Here is a 17,759-nt window from a genome sequence, read left to right on the forward strand (position 1 = left end):
CCATCATGACTCTTACAGTGGTAAACCTTGACCCACCAAATGGTTCCCTACCTCTCATATATCTTGAACTTATATAGATTGGGAACCACCTAAACACATCGAGATACCAACCTTTGAAAATGATGATGCCTTTATCCAATACCTTTACTCAGTCAACCCAAAAACATGCTCCACTAGTGAATCCCATAACAATGTCTACAATTAGGGGAGTGCGAAGTCTCTTAGTCACAAAATAAAAAATTGATCTAATGGTGTAAACGATTTAATGGCAGTATTAGATCATAAAAAAGTAAAAACAAAGGACACATCCAATGGTGAAAACCTCTTTGAGGCACTTGAGGATGAGAGACTTGATACTCTTCCTAAACATTATTAGGAAAGATCTCCAATTTTAATTGAGCCAACTCAATCAATCAATATCAACACTGAAGAAGTAGCAAGAACCATACATCTGGCAGAATCATTAACGGAACAAGAAAGACCAAACTTGTCAAATTCTTCAAGGAGAAGCAAATCAATTTTGCTTGGTCTTATGAAGATATGCTAGGGGTTGATCCAGATCTTATCATGATCACTTATCTATAGCTCCTGGAGCTAAACCTGTCAAACAAAAACTGAGAAAGATGAACCTACATGTTGCCATATTGGTTAAAGAAGAGCTGAAGAAGTTACTAGATGTTAGTTTCATTTAGCCTATAGACTATGCCAAATGGATATCTAACATTGTGCCAGTATCTAAACTAGATAAAAGCATTAGGATTTGTACAAACTTCAGGGACGTCAACAAAGCTTGTCCGAAAGATGATTTTCCTCTACCAAGCATTGATACAATTATAGATCTCATGACAGGGCACGCGATGCTATCACTCACGGATGGTTTTTAAGGCTACAACCAAATCAAGATAGCTCCAAAGGATCAAGATAAAATGACATTCACATGTACATGGGGTACATACTGTTGGAACATCATGCCTTTTGGTTTGAAAAATGCTAGTGCGACCTATCAAAGGGAAATGACAACAATATTCCATGACATGATGTATACTTTTATGGAGGTTTATGTAGATGACTTGCTAGCCAAATCATTCACAAGAGTAGGACACTTGGACATTCTTGATAAATCTTTCAGAGACTAGAGCAATTCAATATCAGATTAAACCCTAAAAAGTTTGTTTTCGGGCTCACATTTGGAAAACTCTTGGGCTACATTGTATTAGAAAAAAGCATCAAGGTGGGTCCCGCTAAGGTTCAAACTATCATGGAAATACCACCTCCAAAGAACATTAGTTAGCTACGATCTCTTCAAGGCAGACCACAATCTATTAGAAGGTTCATTGCTAAACTGGTGAACAAATGTCTCCCATTCAACCATATACTTCATAAAAATGTACCTTTCAGATGGGAGGATAAGTGTGCAAAATCATTCCATCAACTGAAGCAATATCTCATGAATTCGCCTATTTTGGTGCCACCCATAGCGGTTAAACCACTCATTCTCTACATATCAGCAATGAAAGTGTCACTGGGGGCATTACTAGCATAGGAAGACTCAACAGGAAAGGAAAGATCCATCTATTACATTAGCAGGACACTAAATGGACATGAACTCAATTACACCTTCATCGTAAAAGCTTGTTTAGCTGCATGGTGTTTGCTTCCCAAAAGTTGTGATACTATATGTTAGCTCATACTATCAAGCTAGTAGAAAAGATTGACCCACTAAAATACTTACTCAACAAAGCCTCTCTCACAAGGAGGATAGTAAAATGGGTCATGATCCTAAGTGAGTTCGATATTCAGTACACAAAATGAAGGGCTATCAAAGGACAAGCAATAGTAGATCAACTGGATGAAGCACCCTTACTAGAAAAATACCCACTACAGGTGGAATTTCTAGATACAAATGTGCTCACTGTCACACCAAAGCAATGGACCCTATACTTTGATGGATCCTATATTCACCATATATTATGTGCTAGCCTCTTGTTCATCACTCCAGAAGGACACACAATTCTGAGATCCTACAAGTTGATGTTCCCATGCACCAATAATGTTGCTGAGTATGAAGCTCTAGTGATAGGTATCGAGTTAGTCGTGGAGTGGAAAATCATAGAATTGAAATTCTATGGGGACTCTCAATTAGTTATCAATTAGATCAATGATGACTATCAGATTAAGGACGATAAGTTGATACCCTACAAACATATGATGGATGGTTTTAAGAAATACTTTGTACACATCACATTTGAGTAGATTCAAAGGCTAGACAATAGAGCTTTTGACGCAATGGCCACCATTGCATCAGTCCTACAAATTCCAAACAGACAAAATCGTTATGAATTACTGGTGGAGCAATTATTTTCCCGTGCTTATGACAATCTAAAATCCCAAGTCATATGTTCCCTAAATGGCTCTAATTCACCTCTATACAGGAAGATATATACCTACTTGAAAGACAATACCCTTCCACTAGACCTATCTCGTAACAAAAAATGAAGCTTTATATGACAAGCAACCCACTATTACTTAATTGTTGATAGACTTTATCATTGAGGTCTTGATGGTACTCTTCTTTGATGCCTTGATCATAACAAATCTAACTCTGCCTTACATGAGCTTCACAAAGGTATTTGTGGAATACATTTAAGTGGTCCTACTCTTGTGAAGAAACTTTTGAGGATGGGATATTATTGGCCGACAATGGAAAAGGAATGCTACTAGTTTGCTAGGAAATGTCCTAAATGCTAGATTCATGGCAATCTTATACATGCAACAACACATGAGCTGCAACCATTCACTACATCATGCAATTTCGGCCAATGGGGACTCAACCTAGTAGGAAAGATTCATCCTTCCTCCTCAAATGGACACAAGTTTATCATCACAACCACTGAGTACTTCAAAAAGTGCATTGAGGCAGTTCCATTGACTACAATGACCAATAAGCATATATCTTCCTTCATTCTGAACTACCTCATCTGTTGATACAATATCCCTAGTTCTATTGTCATAGTTAATGGATGACCTTTAAAAAATCAAGATGTACAAGAGCTTTGTGAGAGATTCCATATCCAACATCGCTTTTCAACACCTTGTTATCCACAAGGGAATGACCAAGCAAAGGCCTCAAACAAAACAGTCCCAAAAATCCTCAAGAAGATAGTGAATGATGCTAGTAAAGATTGGCATGTTCAGCTTAATCCTGCACTTTGGGCATACAGAATGAGTATCCGCACACCCAAAAAAGATACACCATACTCATTAGTGTATGGATCATAAACTATCTTACCTATTGAGGTAGATATTCTATCACTCTGGGTATCATTGAAAGGCCTCATTCCAGATGAGGAGTATCGAGTCAACAGGCTGCAAGAGCTAGAGTTGCTAGATGAACACCGACAACATGCCTTTGATCATCTCAAGGCATATCAACAACGAATGTGTCGAAGCTACAATCACAAGGTCATCCCAAGGGCATTCAAAGTTGGTGACCTAGTCCTAAAGGAAAATCCTCGGAATCAACAAGATCAGGAAAAGAAAAGGAAATTTGAACCCAACTGGTTGGGACCCTTTGTCATCATATTGACTTATGGATCAAAAGCATATCAGTTATCAAATTCAGAAGGGGACGTGCTTGATGAGCCAACAAACAACATCCATCTGAAGAAATTCTACACTTGAGTCATCCAATGCATGAATCAAGCAAAAAAGAAAAAAAAATTATCAAAAAATCATCACTAGGGTGAAAACATGGTAAACAGGTGCACCGTGACATAAAAAAATTAAAAAATCAAGAAAAATACAAAAAAAAAATGAAAAACAAATCAAAAAGTGCAATAAAATCAAGTGATGAAAAGCTGGTAATAGGCGCTATTTGTGATAGAGCATCTCCTCTATCTATCAGTACTCGCATCATATCTTTGGCTCCATATGATCAAAGCCCATAGTAATCACAAAAAACTTATACACACAACATTATCCTGGACATACTTAGCATAGTCACTATCCTTGATTATCTAAATCATATCCCACCATGGCTTGGTGATCATTGTACATATCCATATCAAGGTAGCATCGGCGACAAAGGGGCAACATGCTGACCTCGCTTGGGGCATTTCGCCTTGTGGGTTTTAAACAATAGACCAAACACATAATAAGACAATAAGGATCAGACCAACCAATAGTGACCACAACAATACAAGAAGGCTAGGCATCATAGACTTGAACTGATTTCAACTAAACAAAAGATATATTTGCAATATGTTTTATTTAACGAGAACACATTTCGGATAGCATACATGCTTACTTATGGTTGTTGATTTTTGCTTATCATATCTCTTAAGGAACTTAAGGATGTCTTGAAGACTAGAGAAGCAAGGAAGGAATGTGATGTTTTATTTGTCTATTGTTTGGGAGTGAAGCCTTCTACCATGCAAATTTGTTCTACAATATGATCCGATGTCATATCACTGAGGACATTTTGGATTTGTATAGGACTAAGTTTAACTCTTGTCTATTTTACGCAAACAACACCCAGGTCATCTTGGTTCAATTATACCTCGATGCTTGTGTCGTCTTACAATATCAAAATCCATGTAAGTTACACTCAGGTCGTTATGGTTCAATTATAACATGACGCTTGTATCAACTTTCAACAAATCAAGGCTTGATGATGACAAAAAGGGAAACACTAGCAATTTGATCAAAACAGATGGCAACATTGAGAATGAGAATGCATATCATATTCAGATCGCATTATCATTTTAATCTACATTAGTTGCACTATCATTATCATTTTCATATCATGCTAAGTTGCATCAGATTGCATTGTCATTTTCATTATCATTTTAATCTGCATTAGTTTCACTATCATTATCATTATCATTATCATTATGATTATCATTATCATTATCATATCAGATTAAGGTTGCATTTAGATTGCATTATCATTTTAATGTGCATTAAGGTGCATTATCATATTATGTTAATTTGAATTAGATTGCATTATCATAGCTCGTCTCATTTCATTCACATTTAGTTGCATTTTTATATCATTTACGAGTGCATTAGTTGCATTATAAGCATATCATTATCATTTCATTGCACATCACATTTTCAAAATACATCTCATATCATCATCATTTTCATCACACATCTAATTTTCAAGATATATCTCATATCATTATCATTTTCATTGCACATCGCATTTTCAAAATACATCTCATATCATTGTCATTTTCATCACACATCTCATTTTCAAGATACATCTCATTATCGCATACATCTCATATCATTATCATTTACATCTCATTTTCAAGATACATCTCATATCATTATCATCTTACATGTCATTTTCAAGATACATCTCACATCATATCATATCCTAATTACATTGCATTAAGCTTGCATCATCATTGCATCTCATATCAACGTACATTCACATACATGAGAATTACATATCATATCAAGAGAATATTTTGCATGATAAATGACATCATCAAAAGAATACAAAAAGTCCAAAAACATGTTAAACACATTTACATCCATGTACATACATGTACATACATGCATTGCATTTAGCAGAAAAATGAAAGAAATGCATTCATTCATATCACCTGCAAAACATATAGTTAGGCGGGATAATCAAAACATCTTGGGCATATCACCTACAAAACATATAGCTCATATCATCACATCATCACACACATCACATAGACACTCATCTGCATCATCAAAGAAAAAATTCATGCATATCAAAAGCATCCATAACATGTAGAAGCATATATCTAGTATCATATCATCATGCACATGTGTGACCCATGTTGATCCAAAGGAAAATCAAATATATAAGTCAAAATGAATCATCAGTGAAATAATAAATGTCCAAAGACTTGGGATATCATATCAATAACAAACTCTATGAATTAAACAACATCAACATATATCAATGAATCAATGCGTATCATATCAAAGAGATCAATAAAAATACAACACTATCCATCTTGCGGGAATCATCAAAGAAACAATGATCTATGTATAATCAACAAAATGGTACATCATCATCATGCAGGAGGATAAGAGTGGCTGCCTCCTGACTCTGCCTTCCTGGCCCTAGAGTCACCTGCACTTGCACTGCCACCAGGAGGATCTCTCCTAGGACCCATCACACCCTCATTTCCTTCACGTCTCTGAGAGCCCCTGTGCTGAGAACAAGTGGCATAACTAGGGGCACGATGATCTGGTGGCACAACCTAAAGGTATAGAGTCCGGTAGTACTCAACTCACATCGTCTGATCTATGAAACCCCTAATAGTCTCCCTAGTAACACCCTATGCGGATGCCTGCTATAATAATCGCACTGTCTCCTCTATGTGACCTCACTGCTCTATCTCTATGTCTCTCTCAGTAGTCACATGTGCTACCTGTGCATACAATTGAGCAATCTGTCCCTGTTCCTGTGCTAGTTGTGCCTATAGTCTCTACACTAAGGACTGTAATCCTTCTATCTATGCCTGCTCTTGATGTGACAACATTTTGATCCAAACTAAGGATGGTTGTGGCGCCTGAGGGACTCGTACTGTTGGTACTTGTACAATGCTCGCATGTCCTATGGCCAATGAGGCCATCAAAAATCTCCTCCTCATCTTTGCCTCCCTCTGTTGCTATATCCTTTGCCTGTATGAGGCCTCCCTGACCTAGCATCTATCATCATCATCATCATCACCATGACCACCATTAGCATCATCATCATCAACATCATCAACATCAACATCAGCATGAGCATGAGCATGAGCATCAGCATCAGCATCAGCATCAGCATCAGCATCAGCATCAGCATCACCATCACCATCACCCACTAAGTACCCAATAATATGAGGATCACCAAAAATCTCTCAAAGTGCTTTTGTCCCCCTAACCTCCTCCACATCATATACACCAGCTCGCTTGTGATCAAAATCCGCCAAATCCGATAGACATCCTCAAGAGTAACAATGATCTCTCCCGTCAGCAAGTGAAAGGTGTTGTGCTCACTATGCCACCACTCCGCTAAAGTTGTCAGAAGCACTCCATTCTTCCAATAGGAAGGCATGCGCAATAGGTGAATCAGACCACAAGCCTCGAGCATTGCTCGATCATCATCAGTCAATCACCTACATAGGGAGAGTGTCTTTGGGTATCACTCCCGAAGTTGTATGACACCTAAGTCTGCCTATATCAACACACAAGTACCATATCAGTTTTGCCTATTCTAAGAAATCAAACATCAAATTGTCGGTATTTGATCATTTGATCTAAACTGGTAATTGTTTGTTTGCTTGATGCAACCAGTACATGTTTGATTAGATTGTTGTATGATGACTATGTTGTCATTAATGGCAACTATGTTTCTACAATCATCTGAGTCCTACAGGTCAATTGATAAGGCTTAACCGGTAAGCAAAGACAATTTTATTAGAGATGGTATTTAGTACTTTAATCAGTAAGCAAAGACAATTTTATCAGAACTGGTATTTAGTACTTTAACCGGTAAAAGACAGATAGTATTTTATTTCGACAACCAGTATAGGAAATCTATGAAGATTGAGATGATACGGTTTTACAATAGCAATGAAGACTAGTAGATGAAGTCATGTTCGTGACAACACGTACAAATTCGATCAGATGAATGAGATTTGATTGATAGAGTAGGTATTCTGACAAAGACTTAACCGGTAGTGATGAAAATCACTCAAATCGGTAAAACAACACATAATTGGATTTATTATGTCAGTAGCTGACATTACTAAAGTGTGCAATGTGAGATTGTCTAGATGCATTGAACCTAGGAAATTGTAACAAGGTTCTAGCCGACCTAATGATGATTTTAAATGTGTGATGAGGTATGAAAGGATATATGTGTATGAGCTCGAATGTGTGAAAGATCATTTAGAAAATTTTGTATTTCTGATAGTGCGGTGATCAGAGGAGTTGAGAGATGAAGTTTATGTGATGTTGTAATATTCTGAAGTGGATCTTATCAGACACTGAAGGTGTTATACTGAGATCATTTGTTCTTGTTATCTTCCTAACAGTTGCACCAAGAAAATCCTCTCACAAGGTCACTCCTAATAGGGTGCTGTCAGATCCTAACAGGTCTGATCATTAAATCCTCTAACCAGGTGACACATTAACTTGTGTTTGCAATTGCAGTAACTTGGGTAGCTCCTAACAAGGCTGGTCCTCATAGGCGTAAAGCTCTTAACCAAGCTTAGACACTTCTAACAAGGTGTGCCCCTAACCGGGTGTTGTAGACCTTAACCGATCAGATCTCTATATTGCAGATAGTGGATCTTTGTGGGTACCTACTCCCACTGTGGTTTTTCCTATTTGGGTTTTCCACATATAAACTCTTGTGTCATGTGGTTTATGCTTTATGTGGTGATTGCATACTTGGTGTTATTTCTTATATGCCTATTGAGTTTTAAGTTGTTTAGATTGATAATCAAATTTGTATTGTTTTTACTTGCACTGATTCACCCCCCCTCTCAATGCCTTATAAGCTCATCACAAATCTCAATAAAAAAGGGGCACCTATCAAAGTGTCGATAGTCACACTATCACACAAAGAGTTCCAAATCAGACACTCTTGACAATTAGGTGGTTTCAAATTGACCTATCTATCAACCAAACCAAGTCTCATATCAAAATTAGGACTCATATCACAATCAACTCTCATATCACAATAAAGAATCATATCGAAATTAAGAATCATATCGAAAATAATTCAATCAAGTTTCATAATGAAATCAGGAATCATATCAAGTTCAAGTTTCATATCGAAATCAGGAACCATATTGGAATTAGGAATCATATCGCAATCAAGAATCATATCGAAATCAGGAATCATATCACACTTAAGAACCATATCAAAATTAGGACTCATATTGAAATCAAGCAACATATTGAAATCTAGTATCATATTGCAATCAGTCAATTAAGGACGCATATCAAGCATCCTACTAACAACAATTGACCCATATTGAAACTAAGTCTCATATTGCAATCAGGACCCATATCGACAATTGACCCATATCGACAATCGACCCATATTGACACGTTTGACTCATATCGACAATCAAGTTTGACCCATATCGACCTATTGATCCATATCAACAATCAGTTTGACTCATATCGACCTTTGAAACATATCGACCAATGACCCATATCGACAATCAAGACTCGTATCAACATGACCTATATCAAAATTTGATCCATATCAATTCGACTCATCAAACGATGACTCATATCGATCCTAGATCGAATTTTCAACATCACACATCTCAACGGATGCAATCAACCCCTACCAACACATCGAAAAGGTGCCAAACATCATAATGATCCTAAACATCAAATTTGCATGTGTCTTAATTTTCAAAAGTTTCAAAAAATTCAAAACCGTCACGTATGTCCTAAAACAGTCAACAAATGTGCTAAAGTGTATGTGCTCTACGATTTAATGTATGCGCTATTTAATCGAACAAATGCGCCATGAAAAAAATTGAATGCATTACGTCATACGATGTATGCACTTCGAAAAGGGACAAATGAACTAAAAGAATAAAAAAATAAAAAAAAGCGAAAAACCCTATCTGTACATGCGAAAAATAAAAAAATCTAGCCTAAAAACAGGGAAATCTAGCTAAAAAATTCACAAGGTTAGAAAATCAAACTTACTGGTGGGTCGTACTCTAGTGATCACTGGAATTGCCGAACATGCTCAAATCGATGTTTGTCGTAGGGGGCTCCAATCTCCAAATGACAAGTGCACAAATGAGGTGGAAATGGGCCCCTTGAGGGTTTATATAGCCCATGCTAACGCAGGTGACTATGCTGCCTCGGTGGACGTGTGGGGCATGTACGCGCTATGCCCACATTAGTTCTTCACCATTTTCAATATCCTTTTTTAATAAAATTTATCAGCAGATAAATATCAAAAATTAAAAAAATCCAAAAAAAAAATCGAAAAATTTAAAATTTCCCCTCAAAAAAAATATCATCCAAAAATTTCAAAAATCGTCATACATCGCGACCCTACCTCGAAAATAGTAAATTTTCTCAATTTATCTCTCAACGGGGCATATCAACGTCAATTTCATATCAGTCACATATCGACTTTTCATATCTAGGGCTTCATATCGACAATTTTGACAACAATACCATAACGAGAATTTTGGTGACATATCGAACATTTTTATTTGAATCAACATGTGGTCACACATCGCTTCAAAGAGGGGAAAAATGTAGACACCTAAAACTTGCACAACTAATTTTAATCATCATTTATTCATCTAATAATTAGACTAAGGTTTAATTAATATCCTTATCAACCTATTAATCAAATTAAACACTTGATTAAAATCTATTTCTTCTAGCCTAACCTATTAATTAAACTAAGTTTTTATTAAATCCCCTTTAGCCATTTAATTGAATAAATCTTATTTATTTAATTAAAACTCCTTTCCCCTTTAATTGAATTTACATTTGATTAAAAATCCCTTTGCATTTAAATAAATCATTATTTATTTGTGAATAGTCCTCCCCCCTTGCAAAATCCTATAAATGCAAGTTGCATCCCTTTTGGCTAAAATAAATCTTCTACTTTATCTAAAATACCTATTTTCCTCCACTTGTATTCTCCTACATTTCCCATTAGCATGCTAATATTCTTCTAGAACCCTTCTAACCTCTCATCAATTAACCCAATTCTTCCAACCATGTCACATCCCTAAAGTTGGGGGAGTCACTTCTCCAAATTTGGAAGAAAGTCTTCTAAATGTGTTGAAGACTTTACCTTCTCCAACAAGTTAACTTGTTGAGTCTTCCAAACTTGTAAGGTTATCTAAATTTCAACAAGTTAACCTCCAAAGTTGTAATAACCCACCATACTTAACTCAACAAAATGCGACCTCTGTTTTTTTGTTCGTTTTAATTTAATCATTGTGTTTGATTCAATCAAAAACTCTGGGCATCCATCCATTTGGATTAGGCATTCATCCATCTGGTATGAGCATCTAACCATATGGGTTAGGAATCTGTCCATATGGGACATAAGATTTTATCTATCCAATACGGGATAGGCATCTACCCATACGAGGTAGGCATCTATCCAATCGGGATAGGAGGTGCTCTGGCCAGAGACTTAGACTCATCGGGACCATTCAGGTCTTGAGCCACTCACTAAGTACTACACTCTTCTAACAGAAGTGCATTGAGGTCACTGTCCTTAGGAGTAATTAAATAACATAATACAAGCTTGAATTCCGCCTTGGAATTTGGCTTAAACCCTCGAGAAGTCAAGCGAATCCATATGGGATTCCTTCCAAGTATGCATTGAATTACTTTTTCTATTTTATTATACTTATCTTTCAAATTAGGATTCTACTCAATCCTTCTTTACCAAGCCTAGACCCCACCCACGAACACCTGAGTACTAGGGACAACTTTGTCCCAAGACTACCTACATACCCGTTTTGGCACGGGATCAAGGCATAAAGTATGTAGTTCTATTTTCTACTCTAAGGTTTGATGTAAACTAATTAGTGGGTACACAACCCTTTCTAGGGTCAATGTCCCAGATAGTTTCTCTGTGGTTGCTACCCATAGTGGTAGTGCTCAAGCAAAGGCTCAAGATGGCCTATTGCTTGTGGCCTAAAACAACTAGATTCTAACACCTATCATAAGAGTCACCCTTGACCAAATTGTCAATCGTTAACAACTCTTCAAGATTAAATCAATTTAATAAAATCATTTCACTCAATCAACCATAAGGGGTTTACTATGGTTTAACTCAACGGATGTAAGATCATTTTAGAATTATCTTATTAAATTATCGATCCAAGGGGGATTACCCACCCCTTGGATTTTAACTTCCAAGTGTCCCTTATTACTCCCCGACGATTTATAGGGACGATGCCACAAACGTCATTGATGTAGCTTTATTAGGCGTTAAGTGCAGTAGTTCAACATGATGACATTACCTGTAAGCATGACCCAGAGGCACTATATATACCGAACGCTGCTAGGTTTTGGTTTCCATCTTCCTTTATTTAGTTTTCTAACTAAGAAGCTATCATGCTTGGAAACAATTATGATTTGGACGTGTAGAATTGGACATTGCAAGCTTAATTAATTGAAACAACTACTTGATTAACTACGTGCAATAAAAACCATAGCAAAATTATTTAGTATTCAAAACTTGAAATATAACTTGCATAATAATGACAATTATGAAACTTGCATATTAATAATTAAACGTGTGACTTGCATGAAGATGAAGAAAATGTAACTTTGTCATCAATAAATGCAAATAAAGTATAAGTAATTCGCATGAAGCAAGGATAACATAAGTTACCGAGTGATGAAGAAGATCATATAGAGCCTACCGAGCCTATATTAGCCAAGTATGTCAGAAGACATCATGCACTGAGTCAAATTATAGGAGATAAGGATGATCCAGTGATGACAAGGAACAAACTGAGACAAAACACATGTTTGATATCTAAATTTGAACCGAGAATAGTGAAAGAGGCATTTAATAGTGAAGATTGGATAAATGCTATGACAGAAGAGATTGATCAAATCAAGAAGAATGACACATGGACACTAATCCCAAGACCGAAGGACAAGAATGTAATTGGTACAAAGTGGATTTTTAGAAACAAGCTAAATGAAAAAGGAGAGGCCATTCGAAACAAAGCAAGACTAGTTTGCAAAGGTTATGCTCACGAAGAAGGAATTGATTATGGTGAAACTTTTGCACCTGTTGCTAGACTTGAAGGAGTAAGAACATTGTTGGCCTATGCTGCTTTCAAGAACTTCAAGGTATATCAAATGGATGTCAAATCTACATTTCTGAATGGAATATTAGAAGTAGAAGTTTTTATTGAACAACCTAAAGGATTTGTTGAAGACAATAATAAAGATCAGGTATGTAAATTGAACAAAGCTTTATATGGTTTGAAACAAGCACCAAGAGCATTGTATGAAAGATTGCACTCTTATTTGATTAAGATTGGTTTTATAAGGACAAGTGAGAACAACAACATGTACATGAAGAATGATGAAAATGGAATACTGATCTCAGCCATATTTGTTGATGATATTATATTTTGTGGAAATGACTCTCTATGCAAGAACTTTGGAAATGAAATGAGCAAAGAATTTGAGATGCCATTAATCGGTGAGATAAAGTATTTTATAGGTTTACAAATACTGCAAATGAAAAATGAGATTTTCATTACTCAATCCAAGTACACAAAGGAAATCTTGAAGAAATTTGGAATGGAGGATTCAAAACCAGTAAGTACTCCTATGACTACCAACTGTAAATTGTCAAAGAATGATGAATCTGCATCTGTTGATGAGACACTTTACCGATCCATGATTGGAAAGCTGCAATATGTTGTTCACAACAGACCAGACATAACACATGTAGTAGGTATAGTTGCAAGATTCTCTGCAGATCCTAAGGAAACACACATGACAACAATCAAAAGAATTTTTAGATACTTGAAAGGCACTGAGGATTATGGCTTAGTATATTAGAAAGGACATGATTTTGATTTAAAAGTTTATACTGATGCTGATTGGGTAGGCAACATTGATGACAGAAAAAGCACAAGTGGAGGAGATTTCTTTTTAGGAGAAAGACTAGTGAGTTGGCTTAGCAAGAAACAAGGATGTGTTTCATAGTCAACAGCAGAAGCTGAATACGTTGCTGCAGCACTGAATTGTACCAACATTGCATGGATCAAACAACTGTTGGAAGGTATAAATGAGAAAGTTACCTAGCCAGTAACTATATTATGTGACAATACTAGTGCCATTAATATTTCAAAGAATCCTGTTATGCACTCTAAGACAAAGCACATATCTATCAGATATCATTATCTTAGAGAAGAAGCTCAAGAGAAGAAAGTGGTGTTGGAGTATGTTAGCACAAAGGAGCAAATAGCAGATATCTTCACCAAACCACTACCAAAGGACACTTTTTGAATATCTCAGAAGTAAGTTAGGGGTCCTACCCCTATCTTCTACTCACTGACCGAGTTTGGTGAAGGCATCAATCTGATGACTCTATTAAATATCTTTTGGGAGTTGATGCTAATTTATACACTTTAGGATGTTTTCTAAAGTTGTACAGGAATTAGTACATGAATTATATAGGGAACAGGAATTGAAGACAAATGCTCTGACCGAGACTCAATTGATACACAACAACAAAAAATCACTTCTTACAGAAAGAAATTATGTTTTAGTTCTTTACTTTTTGGCATTGTTGTCAAAGGGGGAGAAGACATACAAAGGGGGAGAAGACTACTATAAAGGAGAGAAGATTGAGAGAAGGCCTATCAGGGGAGAAGACTGAAGAAAATAGGAGAAATCTAATGTATGGGGGAGAGCATTTCAACATTTCAGAATCATAGCAATCCAAATCTTTTAAGGTCAAATCAATTGGTTTTTCCATCAATGCCAAAGGGGGAGATTGTTGGCAATATTGCATTATAATAGACAATGAAAGATTGTTGGCATTTCATAAGGATATTGAGAAGGTTGTTGATGATTATGGATATAACTGATTAAAGATGTTTTACTGTCTTGATATTATTATTTTGTCATTGATGTCAAGAAATTGATTTTCTAATTCAGTATGATGTTGCCATATCTTGAGAAGTATGATATGAAGATTATAAAGATGTCGGTAAAAGACACAGGAAAGAATATGATGAATAAGGAGAAGAATAAGGTATTCAATGGGAAACTATTACCGAGTTAGACAATGATGAGATCATGATGTTTTAGATTGTTTTAACATCATACATATGTTGTAAATTGTAAAGGTTAATACTATACTATGTTATCAAGCAAAGAACCTAGTCGGTAAACCCTAAGGAACCTAGTCAGTAAACCCTAAGGTTATCGCTATCGGTTAATGAAGGTAGAATGTCTACCGAGTGAAGTTTAGTATTCACCGAGTTGTTACCGAGTTGTAACCGAGATATAACTAAATGCATTACATGTTTACATATGGCATTTAATGAAGGAAGCTGATGAGCTGGAATAGATTAAATGATTGGTGAGTTGTGGAAGAAGTTTGTTAACGAATCTAAGGCAATGAAAAGTTGGCATGAAGATCTACAACTCAGATTGAACCACAATACCCTGGCACAAGTTCCAAGACTATTATGCAAGTTCCAAGGTGGGGTAAAACATTTTCAAATCAAAAGATGCATTGAGCCTGGACAAGATTGAAGATCTGATGGCTATGATTGATCATGGAAAATGTGATCGAAGAGATTAAGCGGTTATCTAATTGTTTATAAATAGGAGACTGTTGATAAACAATGTATGCGGGCAAGTGTATGCACAGGGATGCTACATAGTGATTACCGAGCACAAAAGCTTGAAGACCTGTTAGAATAATAGAGTATAGAAGCCCAACAGATAGATAAGATTAGTTCTATGTCTAGATTGTATTGAACAAATAGGAATCTGCTTTAGAATTTTAGATGTGAAGTTGCAGATAGATTTTTATTACTATTATTTTGTGAAAGTGACAGAAAATCTCTTAACCGAGTGGACTTAACAGTCTTATATGTAAAACCCTCTAGCAAGGTGACATTTTGATTGAGTGTTTGAAATCCTTTAACAAGGTCACTTCTAACAAGGTGAAGATCCTAACAGATCCGAGGGAAATCCCTTAATCGGGTCACATCTAGAAATGTGTTTGTAATCTTTAACAGGATTTGCTTTTAACCGAGCATACTCTAGAAGAGTATATTTCGTAGTGGGTCCGAAATCCCACAGTGGTTTTTCCCTATTTGGGTTTCCACATTAAATCTGGTGTTATGAGGTTTATGTTGTTCATATGCTTTTGAGTTTGCATGTTTAACAGTTTTGGTTATATTACTTATATATATGTTACCGAGGTTGAATCTGATGTTTTTATGGATGATTAAGTTTGTATGATTCACCCCCCCTCTCATCTTGTTGGCTATTAGATCTGTACTTATTTTAAGTATCAGAACTATCAGCCTTATCCCCATATTGAACCGTCCATGATGAATCCATTTGATTAACTTTTAATGTATATTTGCTTACTAATTCAGGTGAGATGAAACATTCAGATGACCCAGTGTCAATTAGAATTGAAATTGGTTGTTCAAATAGTGTACCTGTAGTTTCCATGGGAACATTCTGGAATCTTCCTCTTCGGTTCCTTACTGCTGCATGAATTCTTTGTTGGGGCCCTTGTTGGAGTTGATTGGCCCTAATATGACCTTGTATCCTGGGACACTCTCTAGAAAAATGGTTTGCCCCACACATGAAGCATCCACCTGGAGGACCCCTCCTGCCTTGATTCCTAGGGGGATCATTCCTTGTTTCATTGGCCCTGGGTGGATAAGTTATCCTGTTCTGTTGGTTATTCCTATTATAGTTGCCCCTGTTATTATTATTATTTCCATTCCTCTGATATTGATTAGGGGGTGGTCTTCTTTCGGAAGAATTATCCCTTTGACTCTTGTTGAAGTTAGTGTTCCCCTTGAATTCCTGCTTCCTTTTAAAAGAGTGGTTCCCATTATAGTTCTGCCCTGCTAGTGTTTGAATCTTCCTCTCTTGCCTTGGGGACTTTTCAAGCACTTCGTTCATGTTTTTGGGTCCATGCATGTCAACCTCTACCCCTATGTTGGTATTTAGTCCCAAAATGAACTTCCTCACTTGGCCTTCTTCATCTTTCTGGTACATAGGTACATACTTAAGCAATTTGGTGAACTTATCCCACTATTGTTGAACTGATAGGGGCCCTTGACGTAGATTATGGAATTCTGTCACCTTCTCATCAAAGAACAATTGAGGGAGCCACCTTTCTTGGAAGTGGTGAACAAACTGATCCCATGTGATCGTATCCCTGCTATACCCATTTTGCTCCTTGGTGTTGGTCCACCAACTAGCTGCCTCCCCTGTGAGTTGATAGGAACCCCATAAGGCCTTGGTTGTTTCCCTAAAATCTCTTAGTTCAAAATAATTTTCCATTTCATTTAACCAATTCTCAACTCCTTCACCAATTTGCCTCCCATCGAACTTAGGAGGGGTGATTTTCTTTAAGTCCTTGGAGAGTTCCAATTTTGTTATTTTCCTTTCTATTACCCACCATATTCCCTTGATTTCTACCAGGGTTTCCATTTTTGGTACCACTTCAATTTTCAAAGTCATTCTGCCTTTCCCTAAGGTCCTACATTGATTGTTCCAAGAAGCTGATTTTATCTTGTTGTTCAGTTAGAAGGTTGATTATAGCCTCGACCCCATCTTCATTACTTCCTGGGTTATGCTGATCCCCTTCATGGTCTTCCTCATGGTTTTCTTCATATTTTTCCTCATGGTTTTCTTCCCTTTGACTCCTAGTGGTAGTATGTCTTCCATTACCCCTTCCTCTTCCTCTTCCTCTAGCCATTCTAGGGTTTTACCTGAAAGTTAAATTATGTAGTTATTTTTTGATTTAGGAATTTTAAAATTTAATTTCTACCATTGCAAAACATTCCCTTAGTTGTATAAATTGAAGTGAGCACAAGGTCTAGATTTGAACCTTTGCTCTAATACCACATGTAATAACCCACCATACTTAACTCAACAAAATGCGACCTCTCTTTTTTTTGTTTGTTTTAATTTAATAATTGTGTTTGATTCAATCACATACTCTGGGCATCCATCCATTTGGATTA

The sequence above is a fragment of the Cryptomeria japonica genome, chromosome 8, assembly GCF_030272615.1.
Source record: "Cryptomeria japonica chromosome 8, Sugi_1.0, whole genome shotgun sequence".
Lineage (NCBI taxonomy): Eukaryota > Viridiplantae > Streptophyta > Pinopsida > Cupressales > Cupressaceae > Cryptomeria > Cryptomeria japonica.